The sequence below is a fragment of the Triticum urartu genome, chromosome 6A, assembly GCF_056163025.1.
Source record: "Triticum urartu cultivar PI428250 chromosome 6A, HENAU_Tu73, whole genome shotgun sequence".
Lineage (NCBI taxonomy): Eukaryota > Viridiplantae > Streptophyta > Magnoliopsida > Poales > Poaceae > Triticum > Triticum urartu.
Window position 1 is genome coordinate 258,838,040 of NC_141878.1, and position 20,146 is coordinate 258,858,185.

The following is a 20,146-nucleotide window of genomic DNA, read 5'->3' on the forward strand; positions in this document are numbered from 1 at the left end:
TGCCTAACTCATAAACTATTGTGGTAATTCGATAAGAGACATCATGGTATGCATCATATCCAATAGGGTGCAGTTATGATGTTCGGACACACCATCACACTATGGTGTTTCCAGGCTGTATTAGTTGTGAAACAATTTCCACAATGTCTTAATTCTGTGCCAAACTCGTAATTCAGATATTCATCTCTATGATCATATCATAGACATTTTATCCTCTTGTCACGACGATCTCTCACCTTCACCCTGAAATTACTTGAACCTTTCAATAATTCAGACTCGTGATTCATCGAGTAAATATACTCAACATCTACTCAAATCATCTGTGAAGTAAGAACATAACGATATCCACTACACGCCTCAGCACTCATTGGACTGCACACATCAAAATGTATTACCTCCAACAAGTTGCTTTCTAGTTCCATTTTACTGAAAATGAGGCTTTCAGTCATCTTGCCCATGTGGTATGATTTGCATGTCTCAAGTGATTCAAAATCAAGTGAGTCCAAACGGTCCATTTGCATGGAGTTTCTTCATGCATACACACCAATAGACATGGTTCGCATGTCTCAAACTTTTCAAAAAACGAGTGAGCCCAAAGATCCATCAACATGGAGCTTCTTCATGCGTTTTATACCGATATGACTTAAGTGGCAGTGCTACAAGTAGGTGGTACTATCATTACTATCTTATATCTTTTGGCATGAACATGTGTATCACTACGATCGAGATTCAATAGGCCATTCATTTTAGGTGTAAGACCATTGAAGGTATTATTCAAATAAACAGAGTAACCATTATTCTCCTTAAATGAATAACCGTATTGCGATAGACGTAATCCAATCATGTCTATGATCAACGCAAACACCTATCTCGATGGTAGAGGGAGCATGCGATGCTTGATCACATCAAGCTTGGAAAAAAAACTTCCAACACATATCACCAGCTCACCTTTAGCTAGTCTCCGTTTACTCCGCAGCCTTTTATTTCGAGTTTACTAACACTTAGCAACCGAACCGGTATCTAATACCATGGTGCTACTAGGGGTACTAGTAAAGTACACATTAACACAATGTATATCCAATATACTTCTATCGACCTTGCCAGCCTTCTCATCTACCAAGTATCTAGGGTAATTCTGCTCCAGTGGCTGTTCCCCTTATTACAGAAGCACTTAGTCTTGAGTTTGGGTTCAACCTTGGGTTTCTTCACTAGAGCAGCAGCTGATTTGCCGTTTCATGAAGTATCCCTTCTTGCCCTTGCCCTTCTTGAAACTAGTGGTTTCACCAACCATCAACAATTGATGCTCCTTCTTGATTTCTACTTTTGTGGTGTCAAACATCACGAATATCTCAAGGATCATCATATATATCCCCGATATATTATAGTTCATCATGAAGCTCTAGCAGCTTGGTGGTAATTACTTCGGAGAAACATCACTATCTCATCTGGAAGATCAACTCCCACTCGATTCAAATGATTGTTGTACTCAGAAAATCTGAGCACAAGCTCAACAATTGAGCTTTTATCCCTTAGTTTGCAGGCTAAGAAAAATCATCGGAGGTCTTATACCTCTTGACATGGGCACGAGCCTGAAATCCCAATTTCAGCCCTCGAAACATCTCATATGTTTCGCGACGTTTTAAAACGTCTTCGGTGCCTCAACTCTAAACCGTTTAACTAAACTATCACGTAGTTATGAAAATGTGTATGTCAGATGTTCGCAACATCCACAAACGACGTTTGAGGTTCAGCACACTGAGCGGTGCATTAAGGACACAAGCCTTCTATGAAGCAATGAGGACAATCCTCAGTTTACGGACCTAGTCCGCATAATTGCTACTATCAACTTTCAACTATTTTTTTCTCTAGGAACATATCTAAACAGTAGAACTAAAGCGCGAGCTACGACATAATTTGCAAAATCCTTTTGACTATGTTCAGGATAAACAAGTTCATCTTATGAACTCCCACTCAGATAGACATCCCTCTAGTCATCTAAGTGATTACATGATCTGAGTCAACTAGGCCGTGTCCGATCATCACGTGAGACGGACTAGTCAACATCGGTGAACATCTTCATGTTGATCGTATCTACCATACAACTCATGCTCGACCTTTCGTTCTCTTGTGTTCCGAGGCCATGTCTGTACATGCTAGGCTCGTCAAGTCAACCTAAGTGTTCACATGTGTAAATCTGTCTGACACCCGTTGTATGTGAACGTTGGAATCTATCACACCCGATCATAACGTGGTGCTTCGAAACAACGAACTGTCGCAACGGTGCACAGTTAGGGGGAACACTTTCTTGAAATTATTATGAGGGATCATCTTATTTACTACCGTCGTTCTAAGTAAACAAGATGCAAAAACATGATAAACATCACATGCAATCAAATAGTGACATGATATGGCCAATATCATATTGCTCCTTTTGATCTCCATCTTTGGGGCTCCATGATCATCATCGTCACCGGCATGACACCATGATCTCCATCATCTTGATCTCCATCATCGTGTCTTCATGAAGTTGTCTCGCCAACTATTACTTCTACTACTATGGCTACCGGTTAGCAATAAAGTAAAGTAATTACATGGCGTTGTATAATGACACGCAGGTCATACAATAAATAAAGACAACTCCTATGGCTCCTGCCGGTTGTCATACTCATCGACATGCAAGTCGTGATTCCTATTACAAGAACATGATCAATCTCATACATCACATATCATTCATCACATTCTTCTTGGCCATATCACATCACATAGCATACCCTGCAAAAACAAGTTAGACGTCCTCTAATTGTTGTTTGCATGTTTTACGTGGCTGCTATGGGTTTCTAGCAAGAACGTTTCTTACCTACGCAAAAACCACAACGTGATATGCCAATTGCTATGTACCCTTCATAAGGACCCTTTTCATCGAATCCGATCCAACTAAAGTGGGAGAGACAGACACCCGCTAGCCACCTTATGCAACTAGTGCATGTCAGTCGGTGGAACCAGTCTCACGTAAGAGTACGTGTAAGGTCGGTCCGGGCCGCTTCATCCCACAATGCCGCCGAATCAAGATTGGACTAGTAATGGTAAGCATATTGAACAAAATCAAAGCCCACAACTACTTTGTGTTCTACTCGTGCATAGAAACTACGCATAGACCTGGCTCATGATGCCATTGTTGGGGAACGTAGCAGAAATTCAAAATTTTCCTACGTGTCACCAAGATCAATCTATGGAGAAACCAGCAACGAGGGGAAGGAGAGTGCATCTACATACCCTTGTAGATCGCTACGCGGAAGCATTCAACAGAACGGGGTTGATGGAGTCGTACTCATCGTGATCCAAATCACCGATGATCCTAGTGCCGAACGGACGACACCTCCGTGTTCAACACACGTACAGCCCGGTGACGTCTCCCATGCCTTGATCCAGCAAGGAGAGAGGGAGAGGTTGAGGAAGACTCCATCCAGCAGCAGCACACCGGCGTGGTGGTGGTGGAGGAGCGTGGTACTCCAGCAGGGCTTCGCCAAGCACCGCAAGAGACGAGGAGGGAGAGGGATAGGGCTGTGCCAAGAAGGAGAGAAACTCGTGTGTGTTGGGCAGCCTAAACCTGAAGTATATATAGGGGAAGGGGAGGGGTTGCGCCCCCACCTAGGGTTCCCTCCCTAGGGGTGGCGGCAGCCCCCTAGATCCCATCTAGGGGCGGCCAAGGGGAGGGGAGAGGGGGAGGCGCACCAGGGTGGGCCTTAGGGCCCATCTGCCCTAGGGTTTGCCCCCTTCCCCTCTTCCTTGCGCCTTGGGCCTTGGTGGGGGGGCGCACCAGCCCACCTGGGGCTGGTCCCTTCCCACACTTGGCCCATGCAGCCCTCCGGGGCTTGTGGCCCCACTTGGTGGACCCCCGGGACCCTCCCGGTGGTCCCGGTACGTTACCGATAAACCCCAAAACTTTTCCGGCGACCAAAACAGGACTTCCCATATATAAATACTTACCTCCGGACCATTCCGGAACTCCTCGTGACGTCCAGGATCTCATTCGGGACTCCGAACAACATTCGGTAACCACGTATATCTATTCCCTATAACCCTAGCATCATCGAACCTTAAGTGTGTAGACCCTACGGGTTCGGGAGACATGCAGACATGACCGAGATGACTCTCCGGTCAATAACCAACAGCGGTATCTGGATACCCATGTTGGCTCCCACATGTTCCACGATGATCTCATCGAATGAACCACGATGTCGAGGATTCAATCAATCTCGTATACAATTCCCTTTGTCTATCGGTACGATACTTGCCCGAGGTTCGATCGTCGGTATCCCGATACCTTGTTCAATCTCGTTACCGGCAAGTCTCTTTACTCGTTCCATAACACATCATCCCGTGATAAACTCCTTGATCACATTGTGCACATTAGGATGATGTCCTACCGAGTGGGCCCAGAGATACCTCTCCGTTTACATGGAGTGACAAATCCCAGTCTCGATTCGTGCCAACCCAACAGACACTTTCGGAGATACCTGTAGTGTACCTTTATAGCCACCCAGTTACGTTGTGACGTTTGGCACACCCAAAGCACTCCTACGGTATCTGGGAGTTGCACAATCTCATGGTCTAAGGAAATGATACTTGACATTAGAAAAGCTCTAGCATACGAACTACATGATCTTGTGCTAGGCTTAGGATTGGGTCTTGTCCATCACATCATTCTCCTAATGATGTGATCCCGTTATCAACGACATCCAATGTCCATGGTCAGGAAACCGTCACCATCTATTGATCAACGAGCTAGTCAACTAGAGGCTTATTAGGGACATGGTGTTGTCTATGTATCCACACATGTATCTGAGTTTCCTATCAATACAATTTTAGCATGGATAATAAACGATTATCATGAACAGGGAAATATAATAATAACCAATTTATTATTGCCTCTAGGGCATATTTCCAACAGCCGAGGGCGGTGTTAGCATTATGGCACGACCAACAGATCAACACCCGACTCGTCGAGGATGCACGGGGTGCCCAAGTGCGCGCGCGCCGCGACATGTCCGTGGAGTCTTCTAGCACGGCCAACTACATCCCCAGGTGTAACGCCCACGATGCGGATATATCTCCCACGTGTCGAGGCACGACTTAGAGGCATAACCGCATTGTGGTTTTGTCGCAAGAAGGGTCATCTTCACACAATCCCATGTAATGAACAAGAAAGGGATAAAGAGAGTTGGCTTACAATCGCCACTTCACACAATACTTAAATAATTCATACATCATCCAAAATACACACATATACCGACTACGGTCAAATCAAAAAGGAAAATAAGATATCCCCAAATGCTAGATTCCTGATCGTCCCAACCGGGCTCCACTACTGATCATCAGGAAACGAAACATAATAACGACCAAGGTCCTCGTCGAACTCCCACTTGAGTTTGGTAGCATCACCTGCACTGGTATCATCGCCACCTGCAACTGTTTTGTAAGTATCCTTGAGTCACGAGGACTCAACAATCTCAAAACCCGCGAGATCAAGACTATTTAAGCTTATGGGTAGGACATGGTAATGAGGAGTGATTGCAGCAAGCGCTAAGCAAATATGGTGGCTAACATACAAAAATTAGAGTAAGATAAGAAGCTACACAATGGTCGTGAAGCTAGAAATGATCAAGAAGTGATCCTGAACTACTTACGATCATTCATAACCCAAACCGTGTTCACTTCCCGGACTCCGGCGAAAAGAGACCATCACGGCTACACACGCGGTTGATGTGTTTTAATTAAGTCAAGTGTCAATTTCTCTACAACCGGATATTAATAAATTCCTACCCGCCACATAACCGCGGGCACGGCTATCGAAATTTTATACCCTGCAGGGGTGTCCCAACTTAGCCCATCACAAGCTCTCATGATCAACGAAGGATATTCCTTCTCCCGGAAAGACCCGATCAGTCTTGCAATCCCGGTTACAAGACATTTTGACAATTGTAAAACAAGTCCAGCAAGACCTCCCTATGCACTGACCTAGCCTGATAGGAGCTGTGCGGTCTCGGTCTTAGGGTACACCAGATGGTCAGCCTATAGGTATATACCAAATACCTCGAGTTTCCCTAAGGCGGCCCCGCAGTCTGCCCGGTTTGGACCAACACTCATGATGAGCACAGGTCCGGTTTGTTGATTAAGTCCACGGGGGCCGGCAGGTCCCTATGCAAGTTTTAGTTGTTATTAGCCAAATGGTAAAACCAAGGTTGGGCCTTGCTACAGGAGTTTTATTCAAAGCAAACCGTCGAGGGGGTCCCATAACCCCAACCGCGTAAGGAACGCAAAATCAAGGAAATAACACCGGTATGACAGAAACTAAGGTGGCAAGAGTGGAACAAAACACCAAGCAAAAGTCTAAGCCTTCCACCCTTTACCAAGTATATAGATGCATTAAATAAATACGAGATATTGTGATATCCCAACATATCCATGTTCACAACATGGAACAACTTGCAAGGCACCTGCAACTAGCAATGCTATAAGAGGGGCTGAGCAAAAGCGGTAACTTAGCCAAACAACGGTTCACTAGGGAGGTGGGTTAGAGGCTTGGCATGGCAATATGGGAGGCATGATAATCAAGTGGTAGGTAGCGCTACATAGCGATAGAACGAACAACTAGCAAGCAAAGATAGAAGTGATATCGAGGGTAATGAGCATCTTGCCTGCAAAGTTCTGAGGGTTGTCGAAATCTTGCTCCTTGTAACCGTACTTAACAGGCTCCTCGTTCACGTACTCATCTCTCGGCTGTACCCAAAGCAAGAACACATGCAACAGAATGACAATCAATCACAGTCCAATGCACAAGCAACATGATGCAAGACATGGCATGGAATGCAAGATACGATGTGTGATGCATATGGATACTCCGGAAGGGAAAAGATGATCATGGCATCAACTTGGCAAATAAAGCATGCCATTGGAAAGATGGGGTGATTTCAGTCGAAATCGATATAAGGATCACCAGAAATGGATGCACGGTTTGCAAATGACAAGCAACACAAGATATGATGCAAACTGCTTAAAATAGCAACATGGTCACATAGATGCAAGGTGAAACTATGCTACAACACCCAAACATGAAAACACAAAGCATGGCAGTGAAATAGAGGTGAAGCTCTACAAATTATGAACACCGAGCTACTGCTAGAAACCCCTAGAACAAGTCTAAAGTAGCATGGCAAGAATGAAAAGGTTAACAGCTTATGGGACCTAGCAGAAATTCATACATCAAGACACGAAGAGCATCTGGTAGCAAAGTTTATGCATAGCAAACTATATGCTACAGGGACATATTAGATTACACAAGTTCCTGGCATGATAGTACTAAATGCACTTAATAAATCTCCATTACTAAGCTCGGTCCCAAAACCCCTAGAAAGGTTGGTTGCAACAAGGCAAACATGGCAAATGATATGGTTGTTAACAGACTTAGAAGAATTCATGTCATGGCAATATGCAGATTGATGATGGCATCTTTGCAAGCTTCTTGCACTCATCACAGTGCACCAAAATACATGGAATAAAATCTAGCATTAAGTAGGCATGAAAATGAAACTATCCAGGTAAAAAGAACTCATGACATGCTTGAATTAATTCACACAAAAATGCCAAAGCAATAACATGATGTAAAATGACATGTTCATGAACTTGATCAAATGCAAAAACTAATGCCACCACTGGATTGGTGGGATTTTTCTACCCTAAAAACATATGTAATGTGTGGGGGTTATTGTAGAAAAATCATCACAAATATGCAAAACATAACCTGCATAAAAGGGATATTGACAGAAATGGAAAAGAGCCAGAAATGGAATGTCCAGAATTGGACAGGGCCCGAAATGGAAAACTAGCTTATTCTAGAAATGGAATTTTGCTGGGTTTACTAAGTAAGAACAAAATAATAAAAAAGGAGGAGGGTGCTTGGGGATGACATGTGGGTCCTGGTTGTCAGTGACACACTAAAGAAAATTAGCACCTCAAAAAAAACTGAGTAAGAACAAAATAATAATAAAAAAGGAGGAGGGTGCTAGGGGATGACAGGTGGGTCCTGGTTGTCAGTGACACACTAAAGAAAACTAGCACCTCAAAAAAAATATGTGTGGAGCCTTGGATTCAAACCCAGATCTCCTGGATTGCAAGGCAAGGCACAGACCAGTTGGGTTAGGACAGGGTATTAGTTGGGTTGGGGCTCGGCTCCTGTTGAGGTAATTGGAGGCTGGTACGGGTCCTCTTCTTCCCTGCAGCAGAGAAGACTCGGACGACGCCAGCGAGCGAGGCTACCACATCCGGCGATGTGGTGTGCTTGCAGAGATGCGGGATCAAGGAGGCAACATGGTCATCAGCTAGGGAGTGCAGTGGTGCTCGGGCTCGAGCATCTGCTCGGTTCGGGCCATGGCGAGCACGGCGAGCAGGGAAGCAACACAGCATGGCAGCGAAGCAGCCAGGGTGAGTGGGGAACGGGCATGCGCGCGAGAGGCAAGTGTAGCGAGCAGGGGGGTTGCCCACGAGCATACGGGATGCAGGGAGCAAGCCGGGCAGTGCACGGCTCGGAGCAACAAAAGCAATAGAGAAGAAAATAAACACGGCCTTGACCGGAGCGCGAAGAGCACGACGTTGACACGGGCATAGCGACGACTACGGGTCACAACCAACAAAGAGAGGGGTCTGAGAGGTGCGACTGCTCACCTAGTGTCCACTAGACATGAAGGTGTGGCCGGATAAGTGATGGATACGATGCAGAGACGCGCAGAACTTGGCGGGGCTTCTGAACAGGAAGAAGAGGAAGAAGATAGGTCGGAGAAGTCGATCCAGAGGCCATGTGGTTGCGTGCGTGGAGGCAGGGGGTGGAGAGGTGCTTGGCGCTTCTATCCACGGCGGCCGAGGGTGTCGGAGGAGCGCGAGGAGCTACCCCGAGCTCGGGTCATGGTGACCGCGGCGAAGGCGTGGGCATGGAGACTTACCTAGGCGTCGGCAAGGGAAGGGGAGGGTTTGAAAAGGATAAAGGAGAGGCCGGGGTAGGGTTTGGACGTGCTTTATAGGGCTCTAGGGCTCCAGACGGCCATCAAATCGACCGGGGCGTCGACGTGGCTCTTGTAGATGAGCTGCCGTATAGGAGGACGAACCTCCTATTGCGTGCGGGCAAGGTGGGCTGCCTTGGCTGCGGTTTGGTGCGGCTGATTTGGTATTTTGGGCTGCGGGAGAGGGAAAAGGCCCAAGTGGATGCATTGGGAGGGCCTTTCCTTTTTCTTTATAATTCTGCAAAATTAAATCCACAGCTGTAGAAAAGGAAAAGGCCAGGGAGGTAGGAGAGGGGTGTGAAAGATATGAAAATATCCCCATGACCCTGGATTTATGTAGTATTTCAATAAATTGCTTTGGGCATTTTTAGAGGTAGAAAAATAAAACAAGTTTGAATGTAATTCATACTTGGATCATTTTTAAACCAAGTGTAGGCATGGTCTGATATTTGTAGGGAAAGGATGAACATTAATGGAGAGGGGAAAAGTGACACTTGCAAAAGGAAAGGAATAGGAGGAGGGTGAGGTGATGATGCGTGGTTAGAGAGAGATGGCCTTGGAGTGATGCACACTTCCTCACAACAATATTAATACCACAATCCACATGATGAGCATGAAAAAATGCAACATGGCAAGAAGCACAAATGCAACACTATGATGAGGCCAAGATGCAACAATGAATGACAAAAAGAAATATGACAAGTAAAGACAAGACAATGCAATAGGAAACAAAGTAAACCCAAAATGAAACCAACAAGGAGGGAACCACTTGGGATTGATCATGACAAGGTTGGATACAATGCCAATTGTGGAAGTTTTACATCTGGGGTGTTACAACTCTGCTCCACTACAAGAGGACCTCATCCCGAGATCTAGGACTGAAAGAACTCCGGGTATTCAGAACGGAGGTGATCCTCATGCTCCCAGGTGGTTTCTCGGTTGGAATGTGAGACTACTTAACTTTCAGGAATTTGATCGACTTGTTGTGAGTTTTGTGCTCAGTTTCTTCAAGAATAGCAACGGGATGATCATGATAAGACAAATCATCTTGGAGGTCAATCTCTTCGAAGTTGATAGTGCTCTCGGGGGTCTTGAAGCACTTGCGAAGATGTGACATGTGAAAAACATCATGCACATTTGCGAAGTTGGACGGAAGCTCAAGTTGATAGACGAGATTGCCTCTTTTGCCAATGATCTTGAAAGGACCCACGTATCGCGGTGCAAGCTTCCCTTTGATACCGAACCGTTGAGTGCATTTCATTGGAGAGACGCGGAGGTATACATGGTCTCTGATCTCAAAAGCCAAGTCATGATGCTTGCTATCATAGTAACTCTTCTGGCGCAATTGCGCGGCTTTGAGATTTTCACGGATGACATTACACATTTCTTCTGCTTCTATGATCAAGTCATTTCCAAGAAGTTGGCTTTCACCAGTCTCGGACCAATTGAGAGGAGTACAACACTTTCTACCATAAAGAATTTCGAATGGGGCCTTGCCCGAACTTCCTTGGAAGCTGTTGTTGTAGGAGAACTCGACATATGGAAGACAATCTTCCCACTTCATACCGAAAGAGATGACACAAGCCCTGAGCATATCTTCGAGGATTTGATTGACTCGCTCGACTTGGCTACTTGTTTGAGTATGGAAAGCTGTGCTGAAGTGAATGTTGGTGCCCATGGCCTTCTGGAAGGAGTCCCAGAACTTAGAAGTGAAAATGCTTTCGCGGTCTGAAGAGATTAATTGTGGAATACTATGCAAGGAGACAATTCTGGAGGTGTATAGCTCTGCCAACTGAGCTGCTGTGATGGATTTTTTGATTGGAAGGAAATGAGCCCCTTTTGTAAGCTTGTCGATGACAACAAAGATAGCATCATTCCCACGCTTGGACTTGCGAAGCCAGTTACAAAGTCCATTTCGATATGATCAAACTTCCATTCTGGAATAGCAAGAGGTTAGAGGAGACCAGCTGGTCATTGGTGTTATGCTTTCACCCTTCGACAGACATCACATTCGTTCACGAATTGAGCAATCTCTCACTTCATTCGAGTCCACCAATACGACTGCTTGAGGTCATGGTACATCTTCGAACTGCCTAGATGAATGGATAGAAGATAATTATGCGCTTCGTTCATTATGACCTTCCTTAGATCACCTTTAGGAACCACAATCCGGTCCTCGAAGAATAAGGTGTCCTTGTCATTAATGCGATAGCACTTGTATTTGGATAAGCCCTTGGCAATACCGTGCTTCACCTTCTTCACCATGGTATCAAGGAGTTGTGCCTCACGAAATTGATCTTTTAAAGTTGGAGTGACTTGAAGGTTGTCAAGAAAACCTTGAGGAACAACTTGAAGGTTGAGCTTGCGGAAAGCTTCACAAAGATCCGGTTGGAATGGCTTGAGGATTAAGCTGTTGCAGTAAGCCTTTCTGCTCAAAGCATCTGCAATCACATTTTCCTTCCCTGGAGTATATTCAATACTTGGATTGTACTCTTGAATCATTTCGACCCAACGAGTTTGCCCGAGGTTGAGGTTGGGTTGAGTGAAGAAATACTTGAGGCTCTTGTGATCGGTGAAAATGTACACTTGCCTTCCCAACAAGAGATGTCTCCATGTTATTAATGCACGGACAACTGCCACCAACTCAAGATCGTGAGTGGGGTAGTTCCTTTCATTTGGCTTGAACTGGCGAGAGGTATAAGCCACAACTTTCTTCTCTTGCATTAACATGGCACTGAGACCTTGCAATGAGGCATCACAGAAAACTTCGAATGGCTTGGATTTGTCAGGAGGAGTCAAGACAGGAGCTGAGACTAGCTTCTCTTTGAGAGTGTTGAAAGCAACGTTACACTCAGGAGTCCAGACATACTTGAAATGCTTCTGGAGGAGGTTGGAAAGAGGCTTTGCAATCTTTGAGAAATTCTCAAGGAATCTTCGGCAGTAGCTTGCAAGCCCAAGGAAACTGCGGAGCTGCTTGACATTCTGAGGAGGCTCCCAATTGACAATTGCAGAAACCTTCTCTGGATTAACATCAATGCCTTTGGTGGAGATGATGTGGCCAAGGTAAAGAACTTCATCAAGCCAAAACTCACATTTGGAGAAGTTCGCATAGAATTGATACTCTCTGAGCTTGTCAAGCACCAATCTCAAATGCTTGGCATGATCCTTCTTATTCTTGGTGAACACCAGGATATCATTGAGATACACTAAGACGAATTCATTTGGTAGGGGTTGAAGATGAAGTTCATCATGCGAGAGAATGTTGGAGGAGCATTGACAAGGCCAAAAGACATGACAGTATATTCATAAGAACCAAAAGCTTGTTCTGAATGTTGTCTTGGGAATTTCTTGTTCATGAATGTGAATCTGATGATAACCCATACGGAGGTCATGTTAGGAAACGTAGTAATTTCAAAAAAAATCCTACACACACACAAGATAATGGTGATGCATAGCAATGAGAGAGGAGAGTATCATCCACGTACCCTTGTAGACCATAAGCGGAAGAGTTATGAGAACGCGGTTGATGTAGTCATATGTCTTAACTATCTGACCGATCCAAGTACCGAACGTATGGCACCTCCGAGTTCAGCACACGTTCAGCTCGATGATGTCCCACGAACTCCGATCCAGCAGAGCTTCACGGGAGAGTTCCGTCAGCACGACGGCATGATGACAGTGATGATGTTGCCTATGCACCGCTACGATATGATCGAGGTGGATTATGGTGGAGGGGGGCACCACACACGGCTTGGAACAATCAACTTGTGTGTCCTAGGGTGCCACTACCCCTGTATATAAAGGAGCAAGGGGGAGGTCGGCCGGCCTTTGCAGGGCGTGCCAGGAGGAGGAGTCCTCCTCCTAGTAGGAGTAGCACTCCCCTTTCCTACTCCTACTAGGAGGGGGAAAGGAAGGAGGAGAGGGAGAAGTAAGGAGAGGGAGGAAAGGAGGAAAGGGGGGCCAGCCCCCTAGTCCAATTCGGTTTGGGCTAGGGGGGCGCGCGCCCTGCCTTGTCCTGCCTCCTCTCTTCCACCACTTGGCCCATGAGGCCCAATACTTCATCCCCCGTATTCCCGTAACTCCCCGGTACTCCAAAAAATATCCGAATCACTCGGAACCTTTCCGATGTCCGAATATAGTTGTCCAATATATCGATCTTTAATTCTCGACCATTTCGAGACTCCTCGTCATGTCCCCGATCTCATCCGGGACTCCGAACTACCTTCGGTACAACAAAACGCATAAACTCATAATACTGATCATCACCGAACGTTAATCGTGCGGACCCTACGGGTTCGAGAACTATGTAGACATGACCGGGACACGTCTCCGGTCAATAACCAATAGTGGAACCTGGATGCTCATATTGGTTCCTACATATTCTACGAAGATCTTTATTGGTCAAACCACATAAGAACATACATTGTTCCCTTTGTCATCGGTATGTTATTTACCCGAGATTCGATCGTCGGTATCTCAATACGTACTTCAATATCGTTACCGGCAAGTCTCTTTACTCGTTCCATAATGCATCGTCCCACAACTAACTCATTAGTCACAATGCTTGCAAGGCTTATAGTGATGTGCATTACCGAGAGGGCCCAAAGATACCTCTCCGATACTCGGAGTGATAAATCCTAATCTCGATCTATGCCAACTCAACAAACACGATTGGAGACATCTGTACATCACCTTTATAATCACCCGGTTACATTGTGACATTTGGTAGCACACAAAGTGTTCCTCCGGTACTCAAGAGTTGCATAATCTCATAGTCATAGGAACATGTATATGTCATGAAGAAAGCAATAGCAACAAACTAAAAGATCATCGTGCTAAGATAACGGATGGGTCAAGTCAATCACATCATTCTATAATGATGTGATCCTGTTAATCAAATGACAACTCATGTCTATGGTTAGCAAACATAACCATCATTGATTCAACGAGCTAGTCAAGTTGAGGCATACTAGTGACACTCTGTTTGTCTATGTATTCACACATGTACTAATTTTCCGGTTAATACAATTCTAGCATGAATAATAAACATTTGTCATGATATAAGGAAATATAAATAACAACTTTATTGTTGCCTCTAGGGCATATTTCCTTCAGTCTCCCACTTGCACTAGAGTCAATAATCTAGTTCACATCATCATGTGATTTAACACCAATAGTTCACATCTTTATGTGATTAGTTCACATCTCTATGTGACTAATACCCAAAGGGTTTACTAGAGTCAATAATCTAGTTCACATCGCTATGTGATTAACACCCAAAGAGTGATCATGTTTTGCTTGTGAGAGAAATTTAGTCAATGGGTCTGCCACATTCAGAGCCGTATGTATTTTGCAAATTTTTCTATGTCTACAATGCTTTGCACGGAGCTACTCTAGCTAATTTCTCCCACTTTCAATATGTATCTAGATCGAGACTTAGAGTCATCCAGATTGGTGTCAAAGCTTGCATCAACGTAACTCTTTATGACAAACTCTTTGTCACCTCCATAACCGAGAAACATTTCCTTATTCTACTAAGAATATTTTTGACCGTTCTCCAGTGATCCACTAGTGGATCACTATTGTACCCTCTTGCCAAACTTGTGGTGAGGTACACAATAGGTCTGGTACACAGCATGGCATACTTTATAGAACCTATGACTGAGGCATAGGGAATGACTTTTCATTCTCTTTCTATTTTCTGCCGTGGTCGGGTTTTGAGTCCTTACTAAACTTCACACCTTGCAACACAGGCAAGAACTCCTTCTTTGACTGTTCCATTTTGATCTACTTCAAAATCTTGTCAAGGTATGTACTCATTGAAAATATATCAAGCGTCTTGATCTATCTCTATAGATCTTGATGCTCAATATGTAAGTAGCTTCACCAAGGTCTTTCTTTGAAAAACTCTTTTCAAACACTCCTTTATGCTTTCCAGAAAATTCTACATTATTTCCAATCAACAATATGTCATTCACATATACTTATCAGAAATGCTGTAGTGCTCCCACTCACTTTGTTGTAAATACATGCTTCACCGCAAGTCTGTATAAAACCATATGCTTTGATCACTTTAGCAAAGTATATATTCCATCTCCGAGATGCTTGCACCAGTCCATAGATGGATCGCTGGAGCTTGCACACTTTGTTTGCACCTTTAGGATTGACAAAACCTTCTTGTTGTATCATATACAACTCTTCTTTAAGAAATCCATTAAGGAATGTAGTTTTGACATCCATTTGCTAGATTTCATAAAATGTGGCAATTTGCTAACATGATTTGGACATACTTAAGCATCGCTACAAGTGAGAAAATCTCATCATAGTCAACACCTTGAACTTTGTCAAAAACCATTTTCGACAAGTCTAGCTTTTTAGATAGTAACACTACTATCAGCGTTCGTCTTCCTGTTGAAGATCCATTTATTATTAATGACTCACCGATCATCGGGAAAGTCAATCAAAGTCCATACTTTGTTCTTATACATGGATCCAATCTCATGTGACAGCCTGGTTTTTGCCGTCTTTCATTTGCCTGATTTTCATTTGAAATGATTTTGGAAGTTGGAGTTTTTGAATCTTTTAATGGGGACTTAAACACTTGGGTACCCTTGGCTTTCATCCAAGTGCCTCATCTCCCTCTCTAAGCATCATTTCCTCTCTGGTTCACCTCATAGTAATTTTGGAATATTTTTCTTTAATGAAAAATATTCATTTCCTTCCCTTAAACCCTAGCTAGATCTATGTCCTCCAAAGCAACCCCAATTTTTCTTGACCACAAAAACCTTAGAAAATTCAAAATATTCTTTGAACCCTAGGGCACCTTCCTGAGCAAACATATTGCACCATTTTTTGAAATATTTTGCCACAGAAAATATTTTCTATTCTGGGCAGAAATGGTGGTTTCTACAGCAACTACCATTTTACTTGCTCCAATGAGGCTGAGTTTTCTTGTGTATCATCACCTTAGTAGATGATTGCTAGCCTCCAAAATCCCAGCCGTTTGACCTCGGTAAACTCTTAAAGTTAGTGATCAGAAACTTACTTGTCTTGTAAAATCTTTTCTACTGCGTTCGGATCCAAACCAAAGTGTGGTAAACTTCAAAACTACCACGAACAACAAGTTAGACATGAACTTTGGACGTAGGCCGGCCTGAGGGAAAAGTTCACGTGGTGACCACGTGTGTACACGATGCCAGCCTACGTGTCGACGCGCTCTGGGTGCCGCCGAGCGCTCTGTTTCGCGCGTGCTCGCTTCCCCGACTGCCAAAGCGTGCCAAACCTCGCCACCATCTTCGTCCAAGCCCCCTTAACTCTCCCCTAGCACTCACCGACGCTGGAGCTCGCCGCAGCAAGCACAGGCACGGTCCGGCCAACGTAACAGTGCGGTGTGCACTGTGCTCGTCGCCTTCTCTTCGGTCCTGTGCTCGTCCCCGTTCACCCACAGTTCCCGCGTGAGATGTGTCGACAGCGGAGCCCGATCCCACCCTCGTCGCTCGCCTATAAATGGAGCCACCCCAGCCTCCTCAAGCACCATCCTCCACTCCCACACACCCCACAACACCATAGGAAACCGTAGCCCGGTCGGGAGGCCGCGGGCCGCCGTCCCCGAGCTCAAGCTCGCTGGCGATCCTCTCGGGTCGCCACGGTAGCTCCAGCCCCTCCCAGGCCTGGGAAATCCTTCCAGGGCCTCCGCCACTCTCCGATGGTGTTGTTCCGCCTGGTTGAAGCCCCTGGAGTCGCTACTGTTCGCCGTCGTCTTTGTCTCCGGCGACCTCCGCTTGCGAGGTCGATTCCGAGGCCGTCCGACCACCCCTAGCTATGCTATGGGTAAGGGTAGGTGTGCTTCCATCCCCTCTCTCAATCCCTCCCTCTTGTTTTGGCCGAGGATCCCTTATCACCGGCGTGAGCTCCGGCGAAGCCGCGACCTCCTCCGTTTCCTTCTCCCTCTTCCCCCACCTGACTAGCAGGGCCCGCTAGTCAGCCACTCAATACGCGCGCAAAGCGGTACGAGTGGTGGCGCCCTGAGGCTTTGCGCCTTCGATGTCACCCCCTGTCTGTTTTATTTAAATTCAAATTTCATTTATATCCAGAGAGATTCAAACAGCTATAACTCTTCAACCATAAGTCCAAATGAATTGATTCTTTTTGCATTGTGTTCTTTGCAAAGAAATCTAGCAGCTCACCAAAAATGGGATTTTTACCTGCTGTCTAGATTTTCTGGTGATTTTCAGAAGGGTTCTTAATATTTGCTTTTTGTGTTTAAATTTATTTTCAGAGAGTGAAGCTTGTCTTGAGGAACACCAGAGGGCTTGTGAGCCTCATCTGCACTAAGGCAAGCCACATCAACATTTTCATGATGCCACTTCAATATTTGTGATATTTTTTTCTTCTACTTGAATGAATAATTTAATCCATGCATTTAAATCATTATCATTTGGTTATTTATATTTTGTTATTGTTTGCTTAATTTTACATGCTTATGTTATCAGAAAGTTTGTAGCTACTAAGTGGTTATAGAAACTAGAATCAATCTTTGCTATGATAGAAATAATATGGTTATGGATATAAATAATTTATTAGAACTATTTTCTTGCATGAGAAAAATGGTAAAATTTGTTAGAAAAGATTCTGTTTAATGTGAGTTTAATCCTAACCAGAGAAGTATGAGGTGTTGTTGATATTTATGCTTAGTCTGGATTTAGTTGACTCAGTCATTTCCGTTAATATGTGGCGCCTATGTTAGTTCTTGCATTTCATGGCATACTATGACACCAGTTATTTTCAATTTAAGTTGAACCTGATAATAATACAACTTGAATTTATCGTTGACCGAGTCATGGTGCCACTGAATCGAGTTTTTCCCAGTGCAACCACATTTTCCTGTATGGGAAGGCCTTTATTCGGTCCGTTGTCATGCCTCTGGTCGGTGCCTCCAACTAGGGAAGGTTATGGGCTGCGGTACCCTGGCCCGTTGTTGAGATTTTTGGTACCGTCCCCGTGAGGGACGGTCCCCATGAGGGACTTGGCCACGACGGTGGACGTTGTGTCTTTGGTAGACATGGGGCCACCCAGGACTAGCCCAATTGGGGAGTGGGTTAGAGTGGCGGAGAGAGTGTCATGGCAATGGAGGGGTTTCGTCGAAATGCCGTTGGTCCACCCGAATGGGAGTACGAGGCCATGGGTTCTGTGGTGTGGGTACAGTGCGCTACCGCTGCAGAGTGTATTAATCTATCGATAGCCGAGTCCATGGTTACGGACACCTCGAAAGTACGTCACACCATGGGTCAACATTTAATTAATCTTGCACACGAAGTCATGAACTTTGCACTGTTGAGGATGGCGGGAAGTTCATCTTGTAGATTGAGACCAAGTGTTGGTCGTGGTTGTGATCGCCGGAAGGATCACTGTTTGTGACCAAATATTGGTCGTGGTTGTGGTTGCCGGAATGATCACGAAGTATCCATAGTGAAGATCATGTGGTTGGTACATTTGTGATCCGGAAGCAATCACCGTGGTAAGGTAGTTCGAGGGACTGTGCTCATAAGAGCGCGATCACAGTATGTTGGTTACATTGTTGCATTACAAATAATTGGTTAATTATCATGATATTGTTTGTCATTATGTTTATGCTTGTTGTGAGCTTGCAAGTACATTCAATGTACTGACCTGGCGTGTCATGCCAGATTTCAGGAAAGTCCCGTGGAAAGGAGTGCTGCTCGAGTCTAGATCGTGCCCACATCGGTGCCCTTGTGCTATGGAGTTCTGCTACGTTGTTTTCCGCTGCCGCGTAGTTGTTATGATCGAGGCTATTTTATGTTCACTAAATAATGTACATATTGTTCAGCCGCACCGGGTGTGCCGCTTGGCCTTGCTACCTGTTGTAATGTAAACTATGAGCCGCTAGTACCAATAAAGCGGTTGTTTTCTGTACCAAGAAGTTGTGTGTTGCCGGAAGACATGGTCTCTAGGCTGGCAATGCAAGGTAAACCGGGCGCTCTAAGCCGGGGTGCCACAACGCTTGGTATCAGAGACGCGCTGACTGTAGGCCACGCTAGACTACGACGTGTTGACTGGACGGTAGATATGAGTTTCCGTTGAGTGCCGGTAGCATTGGTAGCTGGTTGTTGCATTGTATATACTTGTCTTATTTTTATGCTAACCTACTAATGGTTGTGAGTGTAGATGGCTCCAGTGCCATATCCATGCCAGTCGCAGCTGATGCCATACACGTCGCCGCATCTTCTTCGTAATGTGTGGCATCGGCTGTACTCCCTCGTTGACGACCCAGTTTATCGTGTGTATAGGGAGCGTCTAGCTGACTCAGTGTATGACTATCACGCAGTGGTTACTCTGCGCACCAGTTCCGATTCCAGCACTTACACTGGTACCTCTCAGAGCGGTTACGCTTCTACCACTTCTCAGGCTGTCCAGTTTGCTGCATTCAAGGTCCTTGTCGAGCTTCGTTACAACGAGGTCTGGATGCAGAACCACCCAGGTTTCTACTACTATCCTTCTCTGCACGACAATGGTCGTGTCCGTTTCTCTACCATTGATCCAGAGTCTAATAGTGTTGCTAGTCATCTTGCTCGTTACATCACTGCTAGCTATCTTATGATCCACGAGCTGGCTCGAGAGCTGACTCGTGCTCGTACTCCTTTAGCCGCTGCTTTAGTCACTACTAGATCTGCCACTACTCCATCCTCTGTGGGATTTACTCCTTATATTCCAATCAGTTCTAGTTCCCTTGTTTCACCAATCACTCCCCCAGTAGCTCGGGCGCCTCGACGGTGAACCCTCTCAGTGACCCTGCTGAGTGGGCTACACTTCTCACTACTCCTGTAGCCCCGATGATTCACCCTGCACCTATCCCGAAGGGAGAGACCTCTAGGCAGCGTCGTCATCTTACCTTTAACCCGGAGGTCTCAGTTAACCTCGTCAGTTCCGGATCTGAGTCCGCTTCAGGAGAGGACCCCGCAGCTCCAGCAGAGCAGTAGAGCCCCTGAGTATCCGCAATCATCGGGATGATGTCCGGATGTAGTAGTACGAGTCATGATGTTTCGTTTTCTGTATGAGAGTAGTTGAACCTGGCA